The sequence below is a fragment of the Cicer arietinum genome, chromosome 7 (genome assembly GCF_000331145.2).
Source record: "Cicer arietinum cultivar CDC Frontier isolate Library 1 chromosome 7, Cicar.CDCFrontier_v2.0, whole genome shotgun sequence".
Taxonomy (NCBI): domain Eukaryota; kingdom Viridiplantae; phylum Streptophyta; class Magnoliopsida; order Fabales; family Fabaceae; genus Cicer; species Cicer arietinum.
Window position 1 is genome coordinate 48454615 of NC_021166.2, and position 10155 is coordinate 48464769.

Here is a 10155-nt window from a genome sequence, read left to right on the forward strand (position 1 = left end):
GGATTTGTGTGTAAGTGTTGATTGGTTTCGAAACCCTTTAAAAAGCTGAATTTTGCTGTTTTCCTGTTGCTGTCTGATGTGTATTCGAATATAGAAAGCTGTATTCGAATACAAACATGATGTTTTTGCCACTGACTTACTGTGTAGTCGAATACAAACTGTTGTATTCGAATGCAGACATGCTGTTTTGCTACTGACTTGCTGTGTAGTCGAATACATAAGGTTGTATTCGAATACAAACATGTTGTTTTTGCTGCTGAATGCTGAAACAGCCTTGTATTCGAATACAGAGATGCTGTATTCGAATACAACAGTGCTGTTTTGTTAAAAACTTCATTTTTCAACCTTGTTTATGAATGTTTGGCATATGGGAACCCTTTTAAGGTGCATGCTAAGTTGAAAGATTATTTTGTGCATTTAAAAACTTAAATGTTATGTGTTAATTGTTAATTTCGGTTGGTGACCCTTTACAACTATTGTGGAAATCTGGGCTTTGCCCTCAGATGAGAACCAGGACCATCCTACCGGTTAGTACCCTATAGATGAGAAGGTAGTTGGACACACCTGACTGGAGCTGTGTCAGGAGGATCTTGCGGGGCGCGTGAAGATCATCCGGGATGTATAGTTTTTTGGTAGAATGATCAGATTAGGTTGACGTATAGGGACTAGACGCCTTTCTTTTTGGGTTGTGTTTATTTTAATTTAGAAGACTGTACCTATACTAATATTGTCTGTTTGACATTTTATTATGATGGGGTCCATGTACCACTTTTTGATGTGTAAATACTTTGGATTCGTATTTCAAAAACTATTCCGCTGCTTGTGAATTCTGTTGACTTATTTGTCATTGTGTTACGACTTAAATATTTATCCAAAAGTATTTCCTTATTTATTTCTTTGTTATTATGAATTTATTTTGAAAAAAAAAAAAATACACTCGCGCTGTTAAAAATTGGGGTGTTACACCATCTATTGAACTTGCATACATGCAATAGATATTATATATGAATATATACATTGATAGACAATGAGCATATGAAAAAAGAGGACGACGAGACAGTGCAGGCGGAGGGCGTGAAGGTAGAGGTTGACGAGACTAGTTATTCCTATTCATAGAGTTGGTGATGAAGGGTTTCTAATCGCAAGGTTTTGGTCGAGGAAGAAGGTGAAAAGGTGTTGGTCCAAATTTTTATTTCAAAAGTGTTGAATAGAGAAAGATTTAGGGAAAAAGAGAAGTAAAATTTTTAATTATGTCTTTTTATTGAAGTGGGTGTTATTTTCTTTAAAGTAACCTACTGCTTTTCTGTAGCTAATGTTTAACTTTACCCCACAAAGGTATCGAATATAAATAAAAAAAAGAATTGTATTAAAAGTTTATGTTTAAAAAGTAGACTTAATCCATGACTTTTATGTGGATAAGTGAAAAAAAGAATGTGATTTTTCTTTGACGTTTTGTATGTTTGTATGTTGACGATTATTTGCCTGTCCACTCTTTCAGATGTTAAAAATCTCCAAAGTCTCTTCGATAGCTATGCCAATATGTCTGGTTAGCATATCAATTTAAATAAATGTGCCATTTACCCTAGATTACTTTCCATTAGAAGATAAAATATCATATGTTATGTGTTTGGATTTTCTATTGGTTATCTCCCTTTAACATATCTTGGAATATGTATTTTTAAGGGAAAACCTAAAATTTCTTATTTACAAAGAATTGCTGATAGAATCAAAAGGTTATGCTTGCTGCAAGAAAAGCATATCTCCTCTCTATGACATGTAAAATTCAATTTGTAAAAAGTGTCATTCCTTACATGTTAATTTTTAGCTTCCACATGTATTCTTGGCCTACTACTTTTCTCAAGGAAGTAGATAAATGGGTTAAGAATTCCTTTTGGTATGGATATAATGAAAATAAGAAAATGGTCATAATTGTCTAGCATAAAATTTGTCTTCCTCTTAATGAAGGAGGTCTTGGAATTAGGTATTTGGGAGATATTTACAATGTCACTATTATTAAGTTTGCTTGGGACTTAATCACTTATATTCAGCATTAAGTTATTATTCTTAAAGGTTGGATCTTTAGAAGACATGGACATATTAGATGTCACGTTGATTCCTTCATATGATTAAGTTTTAAAGTTAAGCTTACTTCTATTTATGAGAATAATAGATGACAACATGGAAAGATTGACAATATTAAAGTATTAGTCATGAGAGTGGAGACATGTTTTGTCTCTTCCACATCACAATCTGACTAGTCCGGAAAAACTTACATTTGTCCTATTTTCAATTGAATATAAAATTGAAGTTCACATTTTTATCTGCGACGGAGTTTGAATTTCTCCATCTAAATCTGCACTAATTCATATATGAAATAATAAATTTAAATGTCATATTTATTATAATCAATATAATATAAAATAATTATAACACAATAATAAAATAAAAAATATTAAAATCCTATTCTCTATATAGAGAAAATTATAATTTTTAATATTTACAAAATATTAAATATATTGAATATGTATATGTATATAAAATTTAAAAATAACAATAATATTATTAGTAGGACAGGTTTGGGTGTGGAGTGGATATCAACACTCTCAAACCTGTCTCCGTCCCCAAATTTTAATTCCAAGAAACACCTATAATGAATCAATGCAGATTTTTTTCCCATTCAAATTAGAACGGGTTCGAATAGACTCCCTCGAGTGCGAGTTGTATTGTTTTCTTAACGTTTATCTACCTCTTCATTTCTTATGCATATCCAGCAAGGCATTAATGCTATAACTCGTAAATAGTCTATAAAAAGATCCTAAACAACATAAAATTGTAAAAATTTTCACATCAAACCTCTCCATATATCTTTATGGTTGCAAGAATGAATACAAGTTCTACTCTTACGCTTTTTTTCTTTATTTTTTCTCATTTCATTATTTCTCTTTCTCATGTTCTAAACAATGGTTTCAGTGTTGAACTCATACATCGTGGCTCTTCAAAACCACCACTCTACAACCCTACACAAAACAAATACCAACGTGTTGCTAATGCTGTGCACCGTTCCATCAATAGTTTTAATCATTCTCTCACTAAATGTAACGATAGTAAAACTGTGTGAGTAGAAAACAATTCCTAAAAATATCTTCACTACATTAAGAACAAATAAAGATGAAGAATTTAAGAAATATTGGGTTGAATATGATTACTCAATCAATTCTTGGAATAAAAAGGTACAATTTTTTGCAACATAATTTAAAAGAGATTTATTCACAAAGAATGCTACTAGAGAAGGGAAAAACTTGTATCTAAAAATGCATGCTCCATCATTCCTTCCTTCCCTCTATTTCTACTGACAAGAGGAATATTTTCTGTTAGGGATTATCTCTATCTTTTTCCATTCCTTCGCTCCATGATGCTTGGATCATTCACCACGTGTCCTTGATTACCTTCTTTTTGTCCTTTTCCTTTAGCATCCATCTATTGCCAGCTCCATATATCATCCTTAATCATCACATTACTCCTCTCGTTAACAAGAACCTTGTCATCAAGGTTAGGATTATTGGTATGAAACTCAGACCAATTTTCCCAAGTAGTTTCGGTTGGTAACACGCCTTCCCAGTACACTTGTACCTGACACACTGGTTGGCCATTTTGAATGACAATACGGTGATTAATAAGGGCAAGGGGCAACATTATTGGTCCTTACTCAGGGGTGGTCAATGGTAGTGGCAGCAGCTGTATAGAATGACCTCCGTTACATAAATTCAAAGTAGAAATATGGAACACGGGGTGGATTTTGGCAATAGGAGGAAGCATGAGCTTATAAGCAACCTGACCAATTTGTTCTATCACATGAAAAGGACCAAAGTAACGCATACTAAGCTTGTGATTACGCCTTAAAACAACTGAGTGTTGTCTATAAGGTTGCAATTTGACAAAAACCATATCACCAACTTGAAAGTCAACAAAACGACGTTTGGTGTCGGCAAACTTTTTCATAATTTGTTGAGCGCACGCCAGATTAGATTTGAGAGCTTTAATGGTCTCATCTCTTTCAGTTAACATTTGCTGCAGCAAGGGAGGATCGACATTGTTAACTTCATAACGAGTTAGTGTGGGAGGATCTCAACCATACATTACTTTGAAAGGTGTGATTCCAATAATAGTGTGGAAGGAAGTGTTGTACCAAAACTCGGCCCAAGAAAACAATTTGGAAAACTATTGAGGTGATTCACTTGTTTGAACAGAGTCAAGGTAGTGCCACTGAGTTTGAACTAATGTTGCCAAAACTGATTGGTAAATATACGATCTCTATTAGATACAATTGTCTTAGGAAAACCATGAAGTTTAACCACTGTGTGAAGGAAAACTTCAGCAACTTTGGAGCTATTATAATCAGCTTTGAGAGGCATGAAATGGCTATATTTGGAAAGTCTGTCAACAACCACAAAATTGACAGTGGAAATATTGGATGAAGGCAGTCCAGTTATGAAGTCCATTGATAAATCCTCACAAATTTGTTGTGGAATAGGTAGTGGCTGTAGTAGCCCTGCTGGCAAGACATTAGAATGCTTTGCTTGTTGACAAATTAAACATTTCGAAATGAACTCCTTGATGTCTTTTGCCATAGTAGGCCAAAAGAATTGAGAGGCTATGCAAGCTTTGGTGCGTGCGTGTGACTCAAACATGCCCCCATACAACAAAAGAGTGAAATTCATTCAAGATGATGTGAATCAAGTCGGACCTCTGAGGTATCACCAACCTATTTTTCCAAAATAACATATCATGCTTGGCCTGATAATGTGGTGTAGAATTGGTTCCCAACAAGCATTGATTTCGAATCTCAGCTAAAGAATGATCATTGTTCAAAGTTGTATACATCATTGAGATAAGTTGTGGAGTTTGTATAGACAACACCAAGAAGATGGAACGGGATAGACTATCAGCTGCTATGTTATCAACACCATGTTTGTATTCAATAGTAAAATCATAGCCAATGAGCTTGTGAAGCCAATGTTGTTGCTATGGGGTTTGAATTGATTTATCAGTTAGGGATTTGAAGCCGTGTTGATCAATTTTGATCACAAACTTATGGCCAATGAGAAATGACGAAATTTAGCCAAAGCTTCAGTGATGGCATACAACTCTCGCACATAAGCGGATTGTTTTTGCATTCGAGGGCACAATTTCTTCGAGAAATAAGCAAAAGGATGGCGAGCTTGACTGAGCACAACGCCAATGCTCGAACCTGATGCGTTTGTTTCCAAGGTGAAGGGTAACCAAAAATACAGAAAAGTCAAAACGGGGGCTTGTGTGATGGCCTGTTTGAGCTTATTAAAAGCATCAATAGCAGCTGGTGTCCAAATAAAAGCATATTTCTTTAACAATTCTGTCAGTGGTGAAGCAATAGCAACATAATTGTGAATAAAGTGTCGGTAATAGCTAGATAACCGTAAAATCCCACGAAGTTGTTTAAGGGAAGTATGGATTTTCCATTCCAATACAACTTGAATTTTTTATTTATCCATCTCAACCCCTTGATTGGATATGGTGTGGCCTATATAATCCACTGAGTTGAGATCAAAACAACATTTGGAGAATTTGGCAAACAATTCATGTTGTTGCAGCAGTCCTAACATAATTTCCAAATTTTCAAGGTGGGAAGACCAAGAGTGGATGTACACAAGTATATCATCAAAAAAGACCAGTACAAACTTGCGTAATTGGTCACGAAAAACAGAGTTCATAAGACTTTGAAACGAAGTCGGGGCAATTGGTTAACCCAAAAGGTATGACAAGCCATTCATACAACCCTTGATGAGTTCTAAAAGTAGTCTTATGACGATCCTTGGGATGGACTAGGATTTGATGATACCCAGAGTGCAAATCCAAGTTAGAGAAGTAAGCGGCTCCAAACAATTCATCTAACAATTCATCCACCGTGGGTATGGGAAAACTATCCTTGATTTTAATGACGTTTAATACACGATAATCAGTGCAAAAGCGCCAAGACCCGTCCTTCTTTTTGACTAGCAAAACTGGTGAGGAAAATGGACTCATGCTGGGCTGAATAATACCTTGCTTCAACATCTCAAACACCATCTTTTCAATCTCAGCCTTCTGACTGTGTGGGTAACAGTAGGGTTTGACCTTCACATGGTTACTCCCATCAATGAGAGGGATCGAATGATCCTGATCTCTAGGCAGCGGTAAGCGTGTGGGTTCATCAAAGACAATCCAATAATTGTGTAACAGAGTAGCCAAGTCATCTGGAAGAGTATTAAAAGAAGCTGTTGATGATGGTTGTGCTATGGAATGGAATTGCAATGTATATGATAAATTAATAGAATGAGTATTCTAAAGATGACGAATGTGATGAAATTGGGACTGTTCTGGTTCTGTGACTTGATTATCTCTAAGAGTGATGAATTTTTGTTGAGGTAGAATTTAATAGACAATGCTTCATAATCTACAATGTGAGGACCCAAAGTCTTAAGCCAAGGCGCGCCTAAAACCAAATCAACGCCATTAATTGGTAGCAGATACACCAGAAGGTGGATAATATGACCTTGAATGGTTATTGGTAAGTCCTGAATCAACCCAAAAGCTATCAAAGTGCTCGCATTGCCCACGAGAACTTGAAGTTGAGGAGCTTCATGGATTGTTAGTTTCAAGCATTGAGCAATACGTGGTTGGAGAAAGTTATCAGAGCTACCACTATCAAGTAAAACTTGTATTTGGACGCCTTGAATTTGACCATAGAAACGAATTGTGCTAGCACTATACGCTCCTTTGAGAGCATGGAATGAGAGATGGTGCTCTGACTCGAGGACATCGAGTAATGGATCAGAATCTGGAGGATCCGTTTTTGGCTCTAGTGGATCCGAATCATAGACTTGCAACAAGAGGTAGTGTTTATTAGGACAACGGTGGGTAGGGGAAAACTTGTCATCACAATAGAAATAGTCCTTTGTCTCGCCGGAATTGAATCTCAGCCGCCGTGATACTACGAATGGGATGAGCTCGGGAAGATGGAGGTTGGGTTTGGAAACAGTTGGAAGGAGTGGGTAAGAGAGCGTTAGTGGGTCGGGTCAGGGAGTATGAGCTGGAATTGGAGAAAGATTTGTGGGTTGGGGTGTGAGCTTAGTAAGTGAGGTGTATTTTTCCTCAAAGAGTTTGGCTAGGGATATGGCTTTGGATAATGAGATAGGGTTTTGGGATATAACGTCGCGGCGAAGGTCAGGCTTAAGCCCACTCATAAAATAATCCAAAATTGCATTTGGTGAAAGACCCTGGGTGCAATTATCAAGTGTGGTGAATGTGGAATAATATTCAGAGACGGTGGTGGTTTGGGTTAATTTGAAAACGGTGGGTTTGTGAGATTCATACAATGACGGTCCATATTCCAATTCCAAAGCGTGAGTGAAAGCTACCCAAGATCTAAAAGCGTTGTTATGAGTAATCATTTTATACTAAGGCACCACATCCTTGTCCAAATGCATTGCTGCTATGGTGAACCGGTGGTTGTCTGACGTCGAGTAATAATCGAAGAATTGCTCAGCTTTAAAGATCCAGTTTAATACCTCATTGTCGTTAAATCTGGGAAAATCAAGCATCACATTGTGCACTTGGAAAGGTTGATGTCGCGATGAGCCGTTGGAGTTCAAGCTACCATTCAAAGCGGAAGGGGACTGGAAAATGCAAAGTTGTGCCTCGAACCGCTTGAGTCGCGTCATATCAGCATGATGGTGTTGCATGTAGTCATTATGTCGTGCATCAGTGTCCTCCATCGTCTTCTGCATCGCGGCGTTGATGCTGTTGATGGCATCTCCCAAACCTTTCATACGTATATTTTCCGCCATGGTAGGGTCAATGAAAGCACCAAATGTAACGATAGTAAAGCTTTGTGAGTAGAAAACAATTCCCAAAAATCTCTTCACTCTGTTAAGAACAAATAAAGATGAAGAATTTAAGAAATATTGGGTTGAATATGATTACTCAATCAATTCTTGGAATGAAAAGGTACAATTTATTACAATAGAATTTAAAAGAGATTAATTCCCAAAGAATGCCAATAGAAAAGGGAAAGACTTGTATCTAAAAATGCTTGCTCCATCATTCCTTCCCTCTATTTGTACTGACAAGAGGAATATTTTTTGTTAGGGATTCTCTCTATCTTGCCCTTCCTTCACTCCATGATGCTAGGATCATTCACCACGTGTCCTTGAGTACCTTTTTTTTGTCCTTTTCCTTTAGCATCCATTTGTTTCCGGCTCCATATGTCATCCTTAACCATCACACTAACACACCTCAATCAATTATAATTCCAGATAAAGAAGAGTATCTTATGAGTTATTCAATTGGAACACCTCCATTTAAGGTTCATGGGTTTGTTGATACAGGTAGGGGTTTTGTATGGATTCAATGCGAGCCTTGTGAAAAGTGTTACAATCAAACCACTAATATCTTCAATCCTTCAAAATCATCAAGTTATATAGTACCATTCCTTGTTTTTCTATTACATGTCAATATGTGGAAACTACCTTTTGTAATGAACAAGAGTTTTGTGAATACAGTTATAAGTATGTTGATGGATCATTGTCACAAGGAGACATTAGTCAAGAGACTCTTAGATTTGTTTCCACCACTGGCTATTTTGTTTCATTTCCAGAAACTATGCTTTGATGTGGACACAAAAATATGGGGACGACATTTGCTGGCCCAACCTCTAGTATAGTTGGCCTTGGAAACAGACCTGTGTCTCTTACAAGTCGATTTGGTCCAACAATTGAGGGGAAATTCTCATATTGTTTGGTTCCATGGTTGAATGAGTCTAACTCAATGAGCATTCTCAATTTTGGAGATGCAGCTGTGGTTAATGGTGATGGGGTTGTGTCAACTCCTCTTATGAAAAATTACCCATCATAGTTTTACTTTTTGACATTGGAAGCATTTATTGTTGGAGATATATTTATAGAATTTGGAGGACTTGAGTTCGGTGGCGGTGAAGGTAACATCATAATTGATTCAGGTTCAACAATTACTTTTTTGCCATATGATATTTATAATAAAATAGAATCAGCTGTGGCAGAATATATAAACCTAGAGCGTGTTGTAGATCCAAATAATCGATTGAACCTTTGCTATAATGTCACACATGATGCATCTAAAGTTCCTCTAATCATTGCACATTTTAAAGCTGCAGACGTTAAATTGTACTCCTATAGTACCTTTATAAATGTCTAGCTCGTATTTTCATAAAAAGAAAAAAAAAAAATTTAACTCGTACAAATTGTTCAATAATATTTTGTTATAAAAGAATCTTAAGTGGTATTGGCCCCTCCCACTATTTAATCCTAGTTCCGCCTCTGATTGGATACTATATTTTTTTCTTTCCAAATGTCTATTTTTTGCTTTAAACTTGTTTTTTTACAAACGCACCTTATTTGTCGAAACAGTTTTTTTTCCCCCGCAAGATCTAAACATATTCTTAAGACTTTATATTAATTTAAAATTTAATTGTTCTTTAATCTTCTTCTTAATCATGAATACAATTTTATAGTAATAACAAATTCTTTTTTTGTGATTGCAACAATTATCAAACTTTACTTTTAATTTTGCAATACACATCATAGTATCAAACCAATATGGATATGTTAGCTAAGATATTCATATTGATACCTCGTTGTCAACATTACCATTATGTTCCTCCCGATTGTATTAGTAAAGTTATTTTGAATGAAATATCATAACTATTTCTCTATAAAAAAAAACTTATATATATATAAAGAAATTTAATCGAAACGATAAAAGTCCAAACTCAGATGACTTCATTGCCAAACTAACACTTTATTTTAAATAATTAATGTTAGTTGTTAATATTAATTAGGGTAGAAATTAAACTTATGTCTTTTTTATTATTCTAATGTTACGTGCTTCCTCAAACTACTAAACCCATGCTCAATCTAACATTTTTATTTTACTCAGACTAACATCTTATTTGAACTGTGTTTTCCTTACTGAAAACTTTATTTGAATTCTATTGATTTACTTTCAAAAAGTTTTAATTCATTTTAATTCTTACACAACAAAAAAATTATTAGAGTATGGTTTTGAATCGTTGTAGTTTAATTTTTTATTTTATAAAAGAGAAAA

At 35.4% G+C, this 10155-nt stretch overlaps 1 pseudogene; it reads left to right on the plus strand.

The window, feature by feature from the left end:
• The first annotated feature begins 2881 nt into the window (after positions 1 to 2881).
• LOC101508834 (aspartic proteinase CDR1-like) lies at positions 2882 to 9246 on the plus strand (annotated as a pseudogene).
• Positions 9247 to 10155: the final 909 nt, after the last annotated feature.